The following is a 22,780-nucleotide window of genomic DNA, read 5'->3' as shown; positions in this document are numbered from 1 at the left end:
AAACTTTAAACATTATTACAACTGTTTAACCTTAAAGAAGGAAGAGTGCAGAAAAATGAATACAATAAGAAGTTATAAACATCAATTATATACAGAAGAGATAAATAAGAAAGCATTAGGAGCTTTTGATGATAAAAGATATATTTTTGAGAATGGAATCAATAGTCTCCCTTATGGTTTATAAGTATGTGTTAAGATATTGGGTTGGGAATTTTAACAGGCTACCGCCATCTTTTTACTGATTTATAAATGATAGAACCAAGCAATAACCAAACCAAAGAGTGGTGATGTAATCAGCCTTGGTATTTAAGTGTGAAACATAAAGAATGTGAGAAATATCAAATAAGTCTTCTTGAAGAAATAACCTGGGTAAAAGTAGATAAAACAAATAAGTGGAGAAATTTAATTACAAATGAGTTGGAGGATGTAAATAAAAAAATAATATCCTTGAATGGACTGAAAACTTTGATGGTTATCAATTGAACAATGGAAAAACAATTTACTCCAATCTAAAAATGATGTATGGCTCAGGGGGTGGTCAAATCAGAGCATTGAGAGAAGTTTATAACTTCATTTCTGCTCAACAAAATAGTTAAACCAAGAACTAAGTTCCAAAGTAATCTTTGTGAATGTACTTGATGGTGATGAATGTTATAGGAAAATTAAGTTATTCCCCAAAGTAGAACATGGACAAATATTAATTGGTTCGCTCTTTGAGTGGAATGAAAATATGAAAGGAAACAAGTGCTTTAACCATTAAGTCTCAATTTTACATTTCCTTGTACGGGAGGGGGAGGAAATCAGTCTCCTATTTTCGGCTTTTGGGGCTTAAGTCAGTCTCAATTTTACATTTGCTTGTATGGGAGGGGAGGGAATCAGTCTCAATTTTACATTTGCTTGTATGGGAGGGAAGGGAATCAGTCTCAATTTTACATTTGCTTGTATGGGAGGGAAGGGAATCAGTCTCCTATTTTATATTTGCTTGTATGGGAGGGGGAGGAAATCATTCTCCTATTTTGGGCTTTTGGGGCTTAAGTTAGAAAGTTTTTTCCTTTTCCCCCATTCATTTGAATGGCTGCCTCAGAAGCCCAATTTATCCTCGACTACTTACAGTTGACCGGGGCAGCTCTCGCAGGGCAAAAATTTGACGAACTGACCTGTTGGAAAGGTGGCATCCTATGACGGTGCCACCTTGAAAGTCACTGAGTTCTTCAGTTCGGCCCATTTTACTACCAGTGTTTGTCTATGGAGATTGCTTCGCTGTGTGCTTGATTTTATACACCTGTCAGCAATGGGTGTGGCTGAAATAGCTGAATCCACTAATTAGAAGTGGTGTCTGCATTATATTGTTGCGGATTTCGCGCCCGCCGGCGTGCTGACGGCCACGTAACTCGAATCGCGGCACGTCGCCCACCGGACGGACAATCCAGTCGTGACCCTCTCGGACTAACGCCGGGAACCAGTCACGGGTGGACCTTTCGGTCTCACTGCGATCGAGCCAATCAGCCCCCACGTGGGATAGGGTTGCTTGCCAAATTCGACCTACCTAAGTACCCACGCGGAGGGTAGACCGGGCGATCGCACCTCGCCGCAGGTCGACTTCGGACACGGGCCACTTAAGCGACCCGTTCCGTACTATCAGAATAACCGAGCGGTGTTATCGTCGACCTCGACGGTTCGATTAATTATCGGGCGTATTCAGCCCACTACCAACCCTTTACGTGAAGCAAGATGAGGATTCAATGGGAGAAATGACGAAGCGAAGCGGGAAACAGTTCAACACAAAGCACATTTATTCGCGGCACACGGGAAGCACACATATACAATTCCACCAAAAGCACACAGAAAAGACACAATGCAATTTACACAAAAAGCAAATGTAAAAGCGAAAACACAATGCAGAGCTAATACCGACTACCGAGCACACGGCAACACTTATACAATTCTACTTCACAGACGGCGCCGACAACACATACCCAAAACCAAGGAAAAGAAATACCCTCAAGGATGAGGCGGGCCTGAGGCCGAGACCGGGTCGGGCCTACCCGTCTGGTGATGAGACGCAGAGCGGCGATGGCGCCTCAACTCCGCGGGCCTCGCGGACAGTGTCTGGTAGGGGGTGGGAAAGGGGCCCCCCTTGGTCGCACTATCTCAGCGCGGGGGGAAACAGGAGGGGGTTGCTGATGCTCGGGGTATAGAGGATTTTTATTGCCCCGCGACGAGCGTCTCCACCTCGGCCAGGTCGCGCTGTCGGCCTCCTTGGGGTGCAGCTCCCTGCACGACGCGAGCACCCCCTCGTCTGGTGTCGCCGCCTTTCCACAGCTCCGTCCCCTCCGTTCCGACTCCAACGCACACGACGAGCAGCTCCACCGCCCGCGAAGTCTTGACTCTCTGTTTCCGACTCTCCCACTCTCCGCCTCTCGACTCTCCTGGACTGACGAACACGGTCCTTTTATCCGCCCCGTAACTTCGCCCTCTCATCTTTGACCCCCTCCCTTCGACCTTTCACCTCGCTCCCCATTGGCCCGAGAAAAAGTGGGCGTGAAGGCTTTTTGATCCATAAATTTGCATATATCGATCGCCCTGGGGGCGGGGCCAATTCGCCCCTCGCTCACCGATTGGACGGCAAAAAGTGGGCGTGTGTCGTTTTTGATCCGTTTTTGAAGCACAAAATCCGTGATTTTGTACACGCTGTTCGGCGCGCGCCCTGCACGAGTCCAACACCGGTACCCACAGGCGGCGCAAGAACGGTGGCGATGCGACGGTTGCGAGGTGTGACGTGAAGGTCGTGGCGGTTGTGGTGAAGCGGTGGTTGTGGTTGGTGGTTGATGTTGTGGTTGTGGTGGTAACAATGGCGGTTGGTCCAAATTAAAGATAGTAAAAGAAAAACGGCTATCCTGAAGAGTCGCAGCACGCATAAATGACATGTATTCCCACTAGACAACGGGTTTGGGCCTAACTACACATGTACTTACCGAAATACCTCACCTAAGGGACCTGAATGGTGGTTTGCGAATTTGGTAACCACAACTCTACCCCCTCCCCTTTTTACAGACTCGTCCCGAGTCGTCAAATTTTCGTGTGCCATCATGTGTAGTTTTCCCCTAGTACATTTTACCTACGGATCCCTGAGTGCGACATTCATGGTATTCGTGTCCCCAAAATAAATAACCTGAGGGCTGCGTAACTATCTAAACAAACTCACTCACACAGACGACTTAAATAAAATTGCCGGCGCTAGGACATACATGCCGGGGGCGCACTCATATTTACAGTACATCTTAACCTTAACTTACAAATTTTACACTAAACCATGGCCCAGGATCATTGAACTCTGCAAAAAGAAAGCAGTTAGCAGGGAGCCAGGCTGCCCGCATGCAGTCTCTGGCTCAAAACAATGCAGGTGACAGGGCACGTGGCTGGCTGCTCACATGCAGTCCAAGGCCTTCCCTTTTTGAACTGAACGCAGTGAACCACAACGGTGCATGGGCTGCACAAACGTAGTCTCCGTGCCAGCTCAAGTGGCACACGCAATGAACACAACGAATGCATGGATGAACACAAACACGGTGCACGGGCCGCCACTGCAGGCCCGTGTTGTAGCTGCCAACGGGGCAGTTCTCGCAGCTTGCAAACTGTTGCTTTTACGATCCTGGCGCACATGGCAATGAACAGGGGGGGGGGGGCAAAGCAAAATTGAACGGGGCTGGTGAACGTGGGCAGTGGGCATGGCATGGCAAAGGCAGCAGGTGAACACAGCCCGCAGAAGAAGGCCGCCGCAGGCAAACACAGCCGGCAGATGAACTGGCCGGCACAGGCCTTGAAGAAAAACAGCCAGCAGATGAACTGGCCGGCACAGGCCTTGCAGCACAGCAGCTGCAGACGATCCAGCCGGCACAGGCCTTGCAGCACAACAACAGCTGCCGATGAAGTGGGCCGGCCTTTGCCTTGAAGCAAAACACGGCCAGCCGATGAAGTTGGCCAGCTCTTGCCGTTCAGTGGAGGTTGGTGGAGGGAGTGCGGTGGTGCTGGCCACTTGGAAGGCGGGCTCGGACCTACCTACCTGTCTCCCTCCCACCTATCGCCTTTGCCTGTCACTGTACATACCCACTCCCTTAATTTGTCAAACCCCAATTTAGCCCCCTTAATTTTTTTGTTGTTTTTATTTTTACTTCCCCACTATAAATCGTCCCCTAACCCCCTTTATCGTCCTTGTTCGGCTAACCTATTCTGTCACCTAGCCTACTCCCAACCCCTACGTTCCCTTCCCGGAGGGGAATAAGGGAGAGCTAACGTCCTGTGTCGAGGCCCAACGAAGCCTCAGAATGGCCTCCCCAGAGTTCGGCGATCTAACCCAAAGTGGGTCCAGCGGCCCACAACGACAGCGAGGGGATGGATGGTGCGGAGGGGTACATCTCCTAATCTACCCTATCCATTTAACTGTAAAACTACCCCGGGGCTTTCAACAAGCGCCTCTCGCTTAAACTATTGGTTCTAACAACCCAGATTCCCGTCGCCTATGTTGGTGTCCTCACAATTTCGGGCCTCGCCCCCCAATTTTCTCTCCGTGCCCTCACACGGTCTCCTGGCTGGGACACGTGGCTCCCTTTGGCAGGCACGACCCTCTGCCGAATCTCCCGCTATGGCACCCCCGGGCACTACACTGCCTCCGAGCCTACCAGCTCCCTAACACCGGGGAGTGCCCCCCATGGCACCTCCCCTGAAACGCACACGTGGCAGGCCGGCCTCCCGGGCCCCTTTCCGAGGGTCACCCGTGCCCACAACACTGCCCACGCGGCTAATGGCGCCCCGGGCCCCCGCACCAAGCAGGCGCACCCGTGCCCACTACTCTATCCCGGCCCCCCATGGGCCCATGGCCTACCGCGGCCGACTAGCCTGGTGCCCGGGGTACCCACTCAGCGATACTCACCTTTCGCAGCCACGCTCCCAAGCCCGTCAACAGGGCTCCTGCACCCCTCCAAATGGGTCTCGAGCCTACTTTCCCACCAACAGCAAAACGACCTCCATTTTTCAATTCAACTAACCCAGCTAACTCACTCTACACTGACCCCGGGGGTCCCTTGGGCGGGAGTCACTCCTCCCCCCAATCACTCATCGCATGCATTCCCCATTCGCTCCATACACACAGACCCGCTGGCCTCACTCACTCACCATGTACTCACCTCACAACTCTCCAACTCTTCAACACACACACCGCTGAACTCTGCCATCCTCCTAACTACCTCCCCTAACTAACTCGTGCTCCCACGTCGTCCCTTACACTATAGCACGTTCCCTTTTAACCTACGTAGCTAAACTACGTCCCCTCTACACATCCACAAGTCTGTCACTGTCTCCTAATCTCTTTAATCAATTTCCCCACCTAAATCTGGCTACAATCCCTCGAACTAATCCATTCCACGGACTCCATGAGGACTTACCCCTGCCCCATGAAGTCGGTCTAACTAAGCTAACCCTTCCCCCTAACTAGTTTCCATCCTGTGCCCAGGTCAAGGGGGTCTCCACCCCTTGCCCAGGAATCCTGTGCACCCGAAAGTGAGGCTTGTTTTTTTTTTTCATGCGCAGCACCTGCGCGGCAACTCAGAGCTCGCGCACTTTGCACCTGCCCGTGACGTCATGCAGCTGCACGTGTTCCTCGTCCCTCCTTGGACGGGACCATCCGGCAGAGATACCCCTCCTGCCGGATTCCAACCACACGTGCAGCCATGACGTCACCGTGCGCATAAAAAAAACAAGCCCCACGCGAACACATGTGCTTTGCCCGTTGGAGCTTAACACACACGATCGCGTGGAGAACCCGTCCGGTCCAAATCCATTTACCTGCCTAAACTTTGTCCGTCCGCGGGATCGGCAAATCCACCGCGTGCGTTTCCGGACCGGGACTTCACTCTCGCAAGCGAGCACGTGGCGGTCTCGTGCGTTGCACAGCACGAACCTCGTGCTCACTGCTGGGCGAACCCGGCACGGTCCTCGAAACAACCACAGCCGCTACTCGGCTTTCTCTCCTCTGTCGCCGTCTCCGTCTCCATTCAACCCACGCACACCTGCGTGTTACGACGCACACAGTCCACTCCATCACATTCACACCGGGAGATGCGGCTGCGTGCTCCCGCATGCCAAACGACATCTCCCTCTCATACCGCTCTCTCACACACACGGTCTCCCTTGCACACGGCCGTTCACTCACGCGTGCGGGGGCACTCACCCGCGGTCCCTCACTCGCACTCCGTGCCTCATCCACACACGCGGGGGAACTCAACCGCGGTGCCTCATCCACACTGGCCGTTTCACTCACACACACGGCCTCTTCCACACACGGTGCCTCACCCACACACGCGGGGGCACTAACCCGCGGTGCCTCACTCACACTGGCCGTTTCATCCACACACGCGGGGGCACTAACCTGCGGTGCCTCATCCACACACGGCGTGCTGGGAAGCACGCACTCCGGCACCATCGCCACCACACCACTCACACACGGGGTCGCTTCCACACACGGGGACGCACTCACGCCTTGCACCACACACACAGGGACAACCACACTGGGGATTCGTGTCCCCACAAGGGTCTCCGGGGCCTCTATACCCCCCAAGCTCTCCGTGCACCCGTCCACAGCACTCCTCCTCTCAACCTCGCAAAGCACGACCGAACTCACCTGGTCGTGACTCGCCTCAAGGGGGCATACTCCCTCCCCTCGTTCCTGGAGGAGGCCATCCAGGTGCTCGCACTGGGTCTCTACCCAGTCCGCCAGCTCACCCCCATTATCCTCCACTACCTCTGTGTGTGTGTGTGCGTCACTTACCCCGTCTTCATCGTGTTGTCTCTATTTTTTCTGTCTCCCGTGTCTCTATACATTTTATTCTTTCTGTCGTCGTCACCTCGTGTCTCGTCTCACACGTTTTGGTCTCCCCATTTAATTTTTCCCTCTTGGTCACCGTCGATTCCTCTGTCACGACCCTCGTCCAACACGCCCCCCGAATTATTTTTTCACCCGCCTCCACCGCGGGCCTGTCAGCCGTTGCACCCCCTTCCAGCTCGTTTGCTCCCACACGTGGAGTCGCCATTCCCAGCTCCCTGGTCACGGCCTTCATGCCCGCCTGCAGGCATCGGCCCATGTTCTGCGTCTCACCCCGTAGTTCTTTCATTTCTTTTTTCATTTGCTGTGTATTCGCATCCATCGTCGTTTTCACTTCATTTGTATTTGTATCCATCTTTTCATCCATTTTTTGTGTATTCGCATCCATCTTTTCGTTCATTCCTTTCATTTCGTTTTTCATTTCATGCGCATTCGTTTCCATTTGCTTGTTCATTGCCGCCAGCATGGCGAATAGCTGGGCCATGTCGGGTGCGCTTGGGTGAGCCGATTCGGCAAGAATCGGGAGGTTTTGGTGGAGAGGGGGGGGAGGTGTCATACACCGCGGCCGCTGCCGCACCCATTTCAGGCTCTGGGTTCAGTTGGGCGAGTCCGTGTTCCTGCACAATCAACATTTCCTGCTCGGGGATTCCATCCTGGACCATGGATTCTACACATTCTACATCCATTTCTAATACCCCCGGCTCCCGCTCGCCTTGAGACGCCATCTTGCTTCTCGTGAAGGGTTAATTTCGCTCGCTCGTAATTTGGAGGGAATCGGGGGGTCGCTTCTCTCACCCCTGGACCGATTCCCGTGAATTTAATTGGAGACAGGAGAGCCCGTTTTCCTGTTCTCCGATACCAGTGCCGCGAGGAGGGCGATGAATTTGTATCGCACGACCTGACACCAGTGTTGCGGTATTTCGCGCCCGCCGGCGTGCTGACGGCCACGTAACTCGAATCGCGGCACGTCGCCCACCGGACGGACAATCCAGTCGTGACCCTCTCGGACTAACGCCGGGAACCAGTCACGGGTGGACCTTTCGGTCTCACCGCGATCGAGCCAATCAGCCCCCGCGTGGGATAGGGTTGCTCGCCAAATTCGACCTACCTAAGTACCCACGCGGAGGGTAGACCGGGCGATCGCACCTCGCCGCAGGTCGACTTCGGACACGGGCCACTTAAGCGACCCGTTCCGTACTATCAGAATAACCGAGCGGTGTTATCGTCGACCTCGACGGTTCGATTAATTATCGGGCGTATTCAGCCCACTACCAACCCTTTACGTGAAGCAAGATGAGGATTCAATGGGAGAAATGACGAAGCGAAGTGGGAAACAGTTCAACACAAAGCACATTTATTCGCGGCACACGGGAAGCACACATATACAATTCCACCAAAAGCACACAGAAAAGACACAATGCAATTTACACAAAAAGCAAATGTAAAAGCGAAAACACAATGCAGAGCTAATACCGACTACCGAGCACACGGCAACACTTATACAATTCTACTTCACAGACGGCGCCGACAACACATACCCAAAACCAAGGAAAAGAAATACCCTCAAGGATGAGGCGGGCCTGAGGCCGAGACCGGGTCGGGCCTACCCGTCTGGTGATGAGACGCGGAGCGGCGATGGCGCCTCAACTCCGCGGGCCTCGCGGACAGTGTCTGGTAGGGGGTGGGAAAGGGGCCCCCCTTGGTCGCACTATCTCAGCGCGGGGGGAAACAGGAGGGGGTTGCTGATGCTCGGGGTATAGAGGATTTTTATTGCCCCGCGACGAGCGTCTCCACCTCGGCCAGGTCGCGCTGTCGGCCTCCTTGGGGTGCAGCTCCCTGCACGACGCGAGCACCCCCTCGTCTGGTGTCGCCGCCTTTCCACAGCTCCGTCCCCTCCGTTCCGACTCCAACGCACACGACGAGCAGCTCCACCGCCCGCGAAGTCTTGACTCTCTGTTTCCGACTCTCCTACTCTCCGCCTCTCGACTCTCCTGGACTGACGAACACGGTCCTTTTATCCGCCCCGTAACTTCGCCCTCTCATCTTTGACCCCCTCCCTTCGACCTTTCACCTCGCTCCCCATTGGCCCGAGAAAAAGTGGGCGTGAAGGCTTTTTGATCCATAAATTTGCATATATCGATCGCCCTGGGGGCGGGGCCAATTCGCCCCTCGCTCACCGATTGGACGGCAAAAAGTGGGCGTGTGTCGTTTTTGATCCGTTTTTGAAGCACAAAATCCGTGATTTTGTACACGCTGTTCGGCGCGCGCCCTGCACGAGTCCAACACCGGTACCCACAGGCGGCGCAAGAACGGTGGCGATGCGACGGTTGCGAGGTGTGACGTGAAGGTCGTGGCGGTTGTGGTGAAGCGGTGGTTGTGGTTGATGTTGTGGTTGTGGTGGTAACAATGGCGGTTGGTCCAAATTAAAGATAGTAAAAGAAAAACGGCTATCCTGAAGAGTCGCAGCACGCATAAATGACATGTATTCCCACTAGACAACGGGTTTGGGCCTAACTACACATGTACTTACCGAAATACCTCACCTAAGGGACCTGAATGGTGGTTTGCGAATTTGGTAACCACAACAATATATATATATATATATATATATATATATATATATATATATATATATATATATATATATATATATATATATATATATATAATAGACATAGATGGTATTTCAGACCAAGTGGAGCTATCTGGATAGTTCAGATCTGGCATACTCAACTTAGAGTCTCTTGTCTATGTTGCATTCCAGACCAGACTATATAATACTCCACTGGCCTGGTGTTTCATAGGCCGGTGTTGTATTAATGAGTACATTATCCTTCAGTGGAGATGTTATGTTTGCTCTCCCATCTTCCAACATTTCCTGGTGGACGCTTACGATCATTGGGTGTCTTTCAAAAAGTGTAGGCGACAACGTTCAGGTGCTCAAGCCAAATTCCAAGCTCTTGAATGGTTTATGAAAAGCCATGCCAATTCCATATCCTCAGACTCACTGGTCTCGATTAATTGGACATGTGTGTAAAAAAGCAACTTCATAAACTGTGAGTTTTAGAAGTTTTTTTGGAATCAACTACTGGGTGGTTTGGTTATTCTGGGTTGTTCAGTTACGTTATGCTCGGTTGTTTGGTTATGCTGGGTGTTTGGGGATACTGGGTGTTTTGGTTATTCTGGGTTGTTTGGTTATGCTGGGTTGTTTGGTTATGCTAGGTTATTGGTTATGCTTGATGGTTTGGTTATGGTATGTGGTTTGCCGTTGCCTTCCCAAAACCAGTTCAGGCATGAACTTGTAATTTGTTCAGGGTACTGCTGAAAACTCACCTACTCTTTGAGAAGGACATCAAGATATTTACAGTTACAATATCCACCAACGAATGCTAGCAGATAGGACACCTGGCTTAATGTACATCACATGGATGGCACACACATTGATGCATCGCCCTGCATGTGAAACACCAGAATGACAGCGTTGACCAGAGAACGCTTGGGACCCAAATATTTCACGAATCAGCTGGTTCGGCCTGATGGTTGACAGAAGGTGCAGACTCTTGGCAGTTTTTATTCTGGATGATTTGGTTATGCTAGGTTTATAGCTGGGTCGGTATTCAAACTCAGGTTAGATAGCTCAGAGGCGAGTGTGCATACCTCGAGGACCTCGGTTGTCCTGTCAGCTATCCCACATGTATTCATCCATTTTCCGTTCATGTCTTTGTAATTCATGTAAACACAACGCTGATGTCTACAAAGAGTATGTCCAGCTTGCGATTTCTGATACAATGAGCTTCTCCTTGAGACAGATGTCTCAGTTTAAAAATAGTCTACTCCACCAGTCATTATACAGATGAGTTAATTATGCAGATTATGTGGAAAATCTAATTTCGGAGAGTTTAGATGGTGATGACTCAAATTCCATTTAAGATAATTGAAAATTCCAAAACCATGTGCTTATTTCAAGCTCATTTGTGGAGCCTGCTTGATCCTCCTAACTCGGGCTAATGTGCAGATCAATTTCTTTTGTCCTCGCTGAATTAGTAAATTGAAATCACTGTTTTTTGTGACTCATTACAAACCTGTTATTTAATAATTTAATTAAGTTTTCCAACACCATTCTCCAAAGCTTCCCAATTATGCCGGGTATGATCAAACAGCTTTCAGGGCAGGTGGAGGTACACCGTTTGAACATGTACACCATCCTTGAAATGTTATACTTATCATTATCGTTCTTTTTTACCATCTGTGTTTGCTTAAATCAAGTCCTTCGTCATTCCACAATTCCCAGACACGTGAACAGAAAGCATGGGTCTCCAGCTTGGAGATGATGGCATCAAGATGTAAGCGGTGAGACCGATCTGCCAAACAGGTCGTTTTATGCCGAGAACACCCCTTTGACGATGTTATTTCTCAGCCACACCTGTCTGTAGATGTGAGGCATAGTTACAGCTTTTGACGACCAGTTGGTCACAGCACGACTTTCTGCTGGACAATTGGTATGAACCATCTGTTGTGTTCATCACACCGACATCGCATCCATAATCAAGCTCTTCTGCAGAATGCATGCCAAGTACAGAAAGATGGACAAGAAACAATTCCGCAAGGAGAAGATGGCTGCGTGTCAATCGTATGCAAAATAGAATGAGGAGACAAAATCTGCAGGGGGTGGCAGGGGCAGGGGATGAGGGATGAGAGATATTTCTGATCAAACCCTTTTTGAATTGTAGGTGAGGAATTCAATTTACATTTTTATTTTAAAGGTATCTGCTGGGGGTCTTTAAAGTGCAACGTTTCCTTTCTGTTTCAATTACCAGGACTTTTGAATAATTTATATATTTTTTTTCTTGTTCAATCCTGTTCCACTCTCGCTGTGGTGGATGATGGTTTTGTGGAAGGTTCTGTACGGAAGGCAGGGATAACAGGGTCACCGTGATGCATTGAGCACTTGGCAATGGTCTGGCAGGTATTGCAGGAGGCAAAGGAAGGATGTTGCAGCAGTATGACTGGACTTGGAGAATGCACATGGGCCAGTGCCACATGCCTTGACCAGATATGCCGTGGAATCATTTTGGGTGCCATAGTACAGAGGCAAAACCTAAAAAGAGGCCTGGAAAAGGATTTTAAAATATTTTCTTGTTACAAGCTGGCATCCACCATAGTTTATTCAGGCACGGGGTCGTGCATTTGACCAGGGTGGATGGCGGCTAGGATTTTTACAAAAAGGGCATAGATTACCCCTTTTCCCCGAAATGCGTGATTTCAAACAATAACGGAATAAAAGATGAATTCTTCAAAATATTCCCGATATTTTCACTATTTTATGAGTTACACTGGCAAATGATACCTTATGATATTGGCTTTACAAGCGATAGAAAATATTTGGGACTCCTGCTAAAATTAGTTAGCCAGGGGTCAAAGGTCATGTGACCCCTGAATTATATAATTTTGGGGTACTTTTTATATTAAACACCCACAAACATATATTTACACAACATAATTGCCCCAAAACATAAATTGTAACCCAATTACACATCTCTGGGCAGTTTAAAAAATAAAAGGTCATTTTATTCTGAACAGGTTTGAAGTTGCATGGGATCAAAACCATCCCTTTTTTTTTTCAAAAAATCAGGAAAACTCATGAAAATGTGCTCTTGATATCTCCACTCAATTGGTGAACACTTAATACTCAATATCTATGACATTTTCCTTTTCTGCCATCTGAAAGTAGTGGAGAAGACCCTGAAAGATGCAATGGGGGTATAAAAAGGGTTCTATCGATTAACTAGAAGAGCACTCGGTAGAGCGCATACCACCGCCACGTTATGCCTGATCCATAAGAACATATCGGGCCCGATACATTTTTGAAACATCATGCTATACAGTACTATATCGTTTTTGGCCCAATCTCTCAATGGTGAAGAATCACTTTAAAAATAAAATAACTCTCGTATCCAGATCCGGATCCGGATCCTCACCAAAAATCTAATCAGTTCGTTCGTATCACACACCCAACCTGTCCACAAAATTTCATCCAGATCCGTCCACAACTTTTTGAGATATCCTGTACACAGACAAACAGACAGAAAGGGGTGAAAACATAACCTCCTTCACCTTCGGTGGCGGAGGTTAAAAGGGTCTGAATAAAAAGCGTTCGTGAAGAGATTCGTTACATTCAATATCTTAGGTAGAGGTTCAGTTCACATGATGAAATGCAGAGTCTCTGCATTGATATCACACAAAAATACACAATTTGGTGTCTGTCTGTCTGTCTGATTATTTTGACCACAATACATTTGGTCATTACTTATCCAATCTTAACCAAACTTGACAGGAGGACTAAGGGTTACATGACAGAGGTTGTAGCAACTTCATTTGCCCCCCTCCCTCAAGGGGGTATTCTGCGTTGGGCTAAATCTGTGTTAAGGTGTATATTCGTGTTAAGATAGCTTATCGTGGCATTTTTCCGAGGATTGTGAAAAGGACGAATAAGGAATTCTCTCAAGTATCCAATGAACATGCCCAAGAGCACACTAACAAAGTGTCAAAAGTGAGTGGTGGAATCATTGGCATCACAAGGCGGAACGCGGCAAGGGATAAGGGATAAGTGGTGCCTGACTTGTAATGAAAAGGAAAGATTCGCAGAAGCAACCTTCAAAATGTTCAAATTGCATGTGGATGTAGAAGTAGATGCTGAATGGTGCTACTTTGAGTCAGGACCAACCAGATTAAGGAGAGATGAAGAGGACGTGCAGAGGCTGATTGCAGAATTCAAGCAGTTCCAAGTCTTCACTCGAATCCCAACAGAGAACATCATGAAGACCTCATATGCCAAACCACAAATTATGTCGTTCCAGAAGAGCTCACCAAAGAAATATTGACAGCATCAGAAACTGGTGTGTCACTGGTGGAATCCTTTGTAACCACGAGATTGGTTGAAAAGTCAAAGGACTTTGATGCTACAATACCCCATAATAAAACCGCAGCAATCAGTACAATGGACAATGTCAAAGTTCCAACAGCAAATGGGAAACAGAAATAAGTCGGAGACACAGATCTTCTTCAAAGATTGTTTGTGGAATCTCAAAGTGTCTGAGAGGTTAACTTAGCTGGCATGTTACAGCATGAATTGTCAACAGTGCCACATCATGCAGTTCTGTGCTCTGCCTGGAACACAGGCATCATCCCAACTAACTGGAAGAGAGGCCTTGTTGTCCCTCTCTGGAAAGGGAAGGGTGATCGCCAAGACTGCAACAATGACCGAGGGGTGACGCTGCTCTTAGTGCCGGGCAAGGTCTTTGCTCGGATAATTCTTGATTGGGCTCGCCACCATCTGCTTGAGCATCACCATCCAGAGCAGTCAGGCTTTACACCAAAGAAGTCAAGGATTGACCGTATCCTTGCCCTTCAGGTCCTCACTGAACGCAGATGAGAGTTTCGGCAGGGGCTGCTTGCAGCCTATGTTGATATCGGCAAAGCGTTAGATTCAGTGAATCAGGATGCCCTCTGGAGGATTCTTGGTGTACGTGGGGTGCCACCAAAACTGATCGATCTGATGTCTGAACTCTACTCTGGTACTGAGAGTGCTGTGAGATGTGATGATACCATCTCCAACTTATTTCCAGTTGTTACTGGAGTTTGTCAGGGGTGTGTACGCCCCCATACATTTAAGCACTTGTATGAAATGGATTCTGGGGAGGATGTCGGAGAGATCAAGCTGCGGTGCATCGTTTGGGAATATCAAGATATCTGACCTTGATTTCGCAGATGATGCAGTCATCTTTGCGGAGACTCTGGATATCCTTTTGGGGGCCCTCGAGGTGCTGAATGAGGAGTCAGAGCCGCTGGGATTACGGGTTTCCTGGGTCAAAACTAAGATCCAGGCTTTCAATGACATATTGGATGCTGCTATCTTGTCTGTACCTGTTTGTGGTGAGGATGTTGAGGTCATGGAGAGATTCACTTCCCTTGGCAGTGATATTCATGTCTTTCCTGGCTGTGAGCCAGAGGTCAATAGATATCTGGGTCAGACCTGGAGAGTCACGGATTCACTACATCATGGGGTGTGGCACTGTCGCTACCTGTGCAGGAAGACGAAAGTCCAAGTCTTCATGCCCTTGGTGCTTCCAGTCTTGCTCTACCAATGTGAGGCATGGATTCAGACCACGGATCTGAGATGGAGACTTGATTCCTTTGGCACCACCTCTCTTTGGAGAATCATTGGCTATTGCTGGTCAGACTTTGTGTCCAACAAGCAGTTGCTGAGAGAGACTCAAATGAGATTTGTTACCTGCATCGTCGGTGAGCATCAGCTGCAGCTGTATGGACATGTGGCTCATTTTCTTGATGCTGATCCTGCTCACCAGATTCTTTCAGCTGGGGAGCCTCGTGAGTGGAGGAAGCCAATGGGCCGACCACATGCCTCATGGTTGCAGCAGGTTGATCGACATCTCAATGAGATGGGGATGGGCCAGGCATCTGCCTGGGGGATGGCCAGACGGAGGCCCCTGGAGTACCGGTGGAAAGTGGACGCAGCAACGCGCTGCTCTGGCACATGCTCCCATACCTGATCTGACCTGACCATGGATTAAAACTGTAACCAACTATAAATTACATCCAACAGATAAATCACAGTTGGTGGAATTACTGACAAAGAACATACAGATTCCAGCAAAGCTACCTCATAGTGAAGCCAAAACATGCTTATTGATGGACCAGCACTCATACTGGCAATTGGAAAACCAGAGAAGGCCAAGACATTCGGCGTCCTGAGTGATGTGGTCTGCAGAAATATCTTCAATCGCTTTGGTCCGGTGTACTCAAGGATTGATGTACTGTTTGATCACTACCATGAAGCGTCCATAAAATTTGACACACGTGCACAACATGGAGGGAATATTAGATTCATCAGACGAGTCATCAGCTCCAAAAATGTAAAACTACCCTCAAACTGGAAGTCATTCATCAGTTCATCTGCCAACAACGCTGGCCGAGCTGCATTTCTATCAGCAGCATTAATTGAGAAAGCTGAGGAGCTGCACCAGGAACACGAGCTAGTAATTGGTGGTGGTTTTGAAATGTAGATGTCTGGTCATATAATGGAAGAAACATTGAAAACCTGAAACCCACACATGAAGAAGTGGATACTCGGCTGATTCTCAATGCAGATGATGCCTGCAATAATGGGTATAAACGGGTTGTCATCCAATGCAGACACCGGCGTGCTGGTTTTAGGAGTAAATTGTCAGCACAAATTTGGATGTACACAGGAACAGCCAGTAAAAGAGAGTACATACCAGTGCATGAAATGAGCCTTCCTGATGAAACTGTAAGAAAAAAAAAAGCATCATTGCATTTCATGCTATGACAGGTTGTGATTCAGTCAGCCAATTTGCAAGGAAGGAGAAGAAAACAGCCTGGGAAGTATTTATACAGGAACCAGAGGCATTGAATATGCTAAGGTGTAAAGAGTTAAGCACAGATGTGAAAGCAGGGGCTGAAAAGTTTCCCTTTAGATTGTTATTGAAGGACTGCGACTCCATCAGTGAGACACATCAAAATATTTTTTGTCCAGGGAAAGAAGACCCTTGATGCCCTTCCCCTAACAAAATATACTTTGGATAAACACATTGCGTGTGTCAATTACCAATGCCTGGTGTGGAAGGAAGCATTGACCCCAGTGCCAGATCTGCCAAGTCCAGCCAACTGTGGATGGATCCTCGAGAATGGAACATTGAAACCAGAGCTCATGATTCTCGTCCCCATTCCAAAAGCATGCAAAGAACTAGTGAGCTGTTCATGTAAGTCTGGTTGCTTGTAAGTCATGCACAAAAGCTTGTGGGTGCCAGGGCTCCGATGACGATGACGATGATGATGATGATTGATTACAGTGAATAAAAGCCATGTTGTATTGAGAAAGACCTAACAATCTATTGATGTACATTACAAGTCATTGTAATCCTGTGCAAATAGCCCCAGACCGTTTTTACATCTGCATCTGTACCCCCATTGCATCTTTTTCGAATTTTCTTGATTAATTTAATATGCTTGTAAAGAAAGATGTTGTGGATATTGAGTGTGAAGTATTGATTATTTGAATGGAGACATTAAAACACATTTTTTTGATTTTCCTGATGTTTTTGAAAAAAAAGAGATAGTTTCAAATCTGTTCCCATGTAACTTCACATTTATGATCTCGTTTTGATGGGGAAAACCTGTTTTAAATTTCAATTGATTTTTTTATTTTTTGAGTAAGGCTCCCTTGGCTGTGCTTGGATGGGTTTGCTGAAATGCGAATCGTATCCAGGTTCTTTCGGATGACTTCGTCTTTGGTTTTTGCTTGTTCGGGTTCCTTCTGATTACTCCAATGAAGGGCTGTACCTATTTGGTCTTCCATTTGATTTGAATTGAATTTATTTTAATCCCACTCTAAATTCAGTTGAATAATAATAACGTTATGGGTAAGGTGTCCGATCAAAGCGGGGTTGCATCAAAGCGTGATGTCTCGGTACCCGGTCATCACTGCTAGCAGTTATAAAGTGACAGTTGTAGTTATGTCTCATTAATTACGTAACACAAAATACACGACACAAAACAAGTGCTGGCGAGGATTTGCAATCACTGATTGCTCTTTTTCTTGTTTCCTCTGCCACCGAAGGTGAAGCAGGTTATGTTTTCACCCCTTTCTGTCTGTTTGTCTGTGTACAGGATCTCAAAAAGTTGTGGACGGATACAGATGAAATGTTGTGGACAGGTTTGGTGTGTGACAAGGACGAACTGATTAGATTTTGATGAAGATCCGGATCCACATCCGGATGCCACTACTTGAATTTTTAATGTGATTCTTCACCATTGAGAGACAGGGCTAAAAATGATATGTAACACGATATCTCAAAAAGTTGTGTACAGATTTGGACGAAACTTGGTGAACAGGTTGGGTGTGTCACATGGACAAATTGATTCGATTTTAGTGAAGATCCGAATCCGGATCTGGATACGATAATTATTTAATTTGTAAAGTGATTCTCCATCATTGAGAGATTGGGCCAAAAACGGTACAGAACTGTTTAGCATGTTATTTCAAAAATATATTGGGCCCGATATGTTCTCGTGGATCAGGCATGACGTGGCGGAGGTGTGTGCTCTACCGAGTGACCTTATGGTTAATTTTGTAACACACCAGTACACAAACGCCACACAAAATACATGACACAAAAGCAGTCCTGGTGAAGGTCTGCAATCTCTGATTGCTCTTTTTCTTGTTATCCCGCCCCCCGGAGGGAGGGAGCGGGATATTGTAATCGTCCGGTTTGTTTGTTTGTCTGTCTGTCTGTCTGTTAGCAACTTTACGGCAAAACGGCTTTAGCAAACACTATTAAATTTAATCCACAGGTGGGCAATGAACCTTGGACAACCCCATTAACTTTTGGGTCCAATTGGATGAAAGGTCAAGGTCACGAAAAGATCAAAATCGTTTTTCGCTCATAACTTCGTAAAAATGATCTGATTTACTTCAAACTAAGCTTACAGTGAACCTTATTCTATTTGTCACTTATAATCCTGCCCATTCCTATTGTGAAAAATGCATACTTGTGAAGATCGGTAGGGTTCGAAGTTTTGGGGGTCATGGTCATCGATCAAAATTACAAATTTTCCATTATAAATCAAAAAAGTTTCGGAATATGCGTGTTTACTACGGAAGACATATATCAAGTCCTTTATTGGCTTTCATTTGCCACCATGACCTTTGACCTTACCTGGCCTTGAAAGGTCAAAATCATTTTACGGTCATAACTTCGTCAAAAATGGTTTAATTGACTTCAAACTAAGACTAAAATATTCCTTATAATCAACATTCAGGTTAAGGATGTATCAAATTAAAATTTGATCCCCAAAATAACTTTATGCTTTAAATGGGTGGGATTTGTTGTGCCTGCCACCACTTGTTTCTTTTGTTATTGTTTGAAATCACACATTTCGGGGGAAAGGATTAATCTATGCCTTTTTCGAAAAAATCTCAGCCGGCATCCACCCTGGTCAAATTCAGGACCACTGTCCGAACAAACTATGGTGGTTGCCAGCTTGTAACAAGAAAATATTTTTATCATATCATTTCATGGTTTCACCCCTGTACAATGAGGGATTCTTTACTTTTGCACCCCAGTGTGTGTATATATTTCGTTTTGTCACTTGAAGCCACTTTATGTGCGTATATATGCAGGGGGCTGCAAAAGTAGGAATACAGTAATGAAAACTAAACGTAAGCACAAAACGTATTTTCTTGATTATACAAGCATATCAATAATAACATACCATACCAATTTTAATGAATTAAATAAATTCTAGGATTAAATGAATCCTAGCACCACCATTATAATACTGGTATAATCCTTACTGCATACCTACTTTTGCAGATATATATATATATATATATATATATATATATATATATATATATATATATATATATATATATATATATATATATGTTGAGATCCAGGTGAGGTCCACAGTGATTAAGATCAAGCTTTGTTCCCACCGATCTTGGTAGAGAAGGGTTTATTACACATCAGACATATGCATATGGAGACAACAGGCTTTGAACACAATAGTCCACCCAGCCTAATCCTCTGGTGAGCGGTCTTTCGGTACTGCCTTATATTCAATTTACTGCGACCTTTGAATGACTGTGTGTCAAAGAGGATTTATTACCATTCATTAATTTATTGCATTCTCCTGTCAGTACTGCTGATAAGAGAGCACAGAAAGTACAGAAACAACACCCTTGATTCCTTAAAGAATTTTAAAAGGTAGCCTCCTACATGTTGTTGGGCCTTAGCAGTTCTGGGCAGTAGTCCAACAGATTCCAGGTAGCCCAGCTGCCCGATTAGCAAGGCCATTTCAAACGGTCAACAAGACCAGCTGTGTTGTAACAATGCCAAAACAAGTTCCTTGACAGTGCACAGATAAACTAATGGGAAGATTTATCCTTTCCCTCTTTCCAATTGAAACTCAAGAGTTTTAACCAAACACTAGTAGACATGTTTGGTTGCTGTTAGAGTACATACAATCCCCGACATTTCCCTCCTCTTGTTTCTTTGAAACATTTGCAAAAGAAACTACAAATGAAGAAAAGGAGCATCCGCAGGCCGGCAGGTCAGCAGATAGCGACCCCCAGTGGGTGGGCCATCCTTACGTTTAGCTCCAGATGGTCCAAGACGGTCGGGAGTTCCACCTGCGCCCCCTAGCCCAAAAGGGGGTTCCTACCCACTTTCCAACCGGTCCACTAACACCACAAGTCTTCAACAAGGGAAATCGGGAAATATCACAACATTTAAACATAGAATATAAGAAAGCCAAGCACTCCCAAAAGCTGTTCGTACAAGAATTGCTCATGGCTAAACAAGAATGAAGTTATACAGGAATATACGTTCCATTAAATATTTGATTATATATATTGCCGCTTAATGAACTTCATGAACAACAAGTAAGGCAGTGTTAAAGTATATAAATGTAATGTTCTTTATGAACAAAGCAAAAGAATATTTGATAAACTGCAAGCCAGAGTATAATGAAGGCACAACTTGCCAGCAATTACCAACAAGGCAAATCAAATGGTATTTCTACCTAGCCCTTCAATTGGTGCAAGCAACGAAAGACATTCGTCCAATGTGAGTTGAAGCAATTGTTCATCACTCGGAGGAAGCCAGAGTAATGGATCGGCGACTACTGCAAGGTTACAATATGTTTCATTGTTCGTGGGTTGGGGTGACATGGGTGGGGTACATAGTATTGGAATGGGGGGGGGGGTAGGTGTAAGTGCAGGGAGGTTTGAGGAGGGCAGCAGTCCAGCAGTGTTCACCGGGGCCATCTCCGTCTGTACTGGCTGGGTACTGGGCTTTGTTGTCCATCCTGAAAAACACTTTCCAATGGCCTTTTGGGCAATTACCTTGAAAACCATCAGTAATATAAAGGCTGCCACGATGATTATCAGGATTGTTATAAAAAATCTTAAAACACTTCCTCACCAACCCCCAAACAATCCCTTTAACCAGCTACTCATGTTATCATTACTGTAGTCTTTATATTTGCTCGCCTCTTTTCTTATGTGACCCGCGAGGTCATTAATGTTTTCTGAATTATCTGGGATGTACGTACAACACTCTTTGCCAATTACAGCACATGTTCCCCCTTTCTCAGCTAGAATCATGTCTAAAGCTATTCTATTTTGCATTACAGTAGTCCTTAATGCGACCAGCTCCGCGCTAATTTTTTCAAACCCATCAGCGGTATCGTTCCCCATTATTTCCAATGTTGATGCCATGCTGATAAGTTCTCTTTCTGCCACCCAGGCCCCATATCGGGGGAAAATTATCATTGCTGCATATGCCCCATCTGATATAGCTCTCTTACGTCGTGTTTGATCTATCCCAGAGAATGGATTAGTGATCAAACGCATGTGCGGTACGACATAAGCAAGATAACATGAACTGCCCCATTTGTTTGGCAGCCATGGGTAGGCTCTATACCCACACACAAAATATGTGCCATTAGATGCAACCTTCGGATATGTTCCATTCTCTCCCTTCCTGTTGGCTGGTAAGTCACTTATCTCTATTGATATATTACAAGTGGAGTTCCCTGCCTGAAATCTGGCATGAGGCTTTGTCCAAGTAAGGCAGATAAACCCCATACGCTTATATGTGCTTCTGAAGTACGGAGGTCTCTTTTTTAAATTAAAAGGAGGGTACCACGCACCTGTAAAGTCTACACATGATGAGTTACCGGTTGTTTTAGTCAAATTAAAGTTGTTGTACCAAGCAGCACCACAATAGTCTATTTCCTCAAATGGGATCACAGATAATGGCAAACCCGTTTGTGAGGAGTGCGGGAGATAAGCACACACCCAGCACTTAGTCTTATTACTCAATGTAGCATATTTGTGCGCCAAAAGTAAGAATGTATTTATCCCATGTACTCCCAACTCGTGTAAATGTTCAGTGTGGTTCCCAATTGCTCTTTTCCTCCTCTGTTGGATGGGTTGGATTGTCCAGTTATCAATTTGCCCTTCCACTTCCCAGCTTCCCATCCATGAGGCAATTATGGCAACTAGGATTTGCTGTAATGAGTTCATTCTTGCACAATCTCCTCCTCTGTTGGGATGGCAAGTTTGCAGTGTGAAAAGTGTATCCAAGCAGGCTTACCTTCGCACTTTACGGCAGTTGGGGTGGTCAGCAATACCTGAAACGGTCCTTTCCACCGTGGTCCCAAGGCCGTTTTCCTTGTAAAGTGCTTTATCAGTACGTAGTCTCCTGGCTGGAAGGTGTGATACGGCCTTTCCACTGGCTCGGGTAAGGCCTCCTTCACTCTCGTGTGTATCGTCCTCGCGATCCTGGAGAGCTGTTTACAGAATGTCAGCATGTTTTCATCCATCATTGCAATACTCAATTTGTTTATGTTGGCGGTGGCAGTCACGGGAAGTCGCATCGGCCTTCCCATTAGTATTTCATGAGGGGATAACCCTGTCTTCCGGTTCACTGTGGATCGCATGCTCATTAGTGCCAAGGGTAATGCATCTGGCCACTTCAACCCTGTTTCCGTTGTTAGTTTCGCCAGCTTGTTCTTTAGGATACCGTTCTGCCTTTCCACGGCGCCCGCTGACTGTGGATGATAAACAGTGAAATGCCTGTTTTATTCCCAGTGCTTTACACGCTGCCTGTGTTAGTTCCCCCGTAAAGTGCCCCCCTTGATCATGTGATATTTTGTGAGGGATGCCAAATCGGCAGAAGAAGCTTTTTAACAAGTGCTTCACAACGGTGGCAGCATCTGCCTTTGTACATGGGTATGCCTCTACCCATTTAGTGAACATGTCTACCACTACCAAGACATTTCCATATCCGCATG

General features: G+C 46.8%; 2 protein-coding genes across 4 annotated transcripts in view; one reads left to right on the top strand and one right to left on the bottom strand.

The window, feature by feature from the left end:
• The window catches only part of AASDHPPT (aminoadipate-semialdehyde dehydrogenase-phosphopantetheinyl transferase), a 123,692-nt gene that overhangs the window by 84,695 nt on the left and 16,217 nt on the right, over positions 1-22,780 (top strand). The window lies entirely within an intron of this gene.
• GUCY1A2 (guanylate cyclase 1 soluble subunit alpha 2) overlaps positions 19,405-22,780 on the bottom strand; it is a 118,659-nt gene continuing 115,283 nt past the window's right edge. For all 3 annotated transcript variants that reach the window (XM_085852779.1, XM_085852776.1, XM_085852778.1), the window contains one exon: positions 19,405-22,276. The gene's annotated coding sequence lies outside the window, so the exon portion shown is untranslated. The remainder of the gene's footprint in view (positions 22,277-22,780) is intronic.

This window comes from Eptatretus burgeri, chromosome 13, assembly GCF_056783735.1.
Source record: "Eptatretus burgeri isolate ZD-2024b chromosome 13, Ebu_testis_v1, whole genome shotgun sequence".
Lineage (NCBI taxonomy): Eukaryota > Metazoa > Chordata > Myxini > Myxiniformes > Myxinidae > Eptatretus > Eptatretus burgeri.
This window is presented reverse-complemented; position numbering and strand designations above follow the sequence as displayed.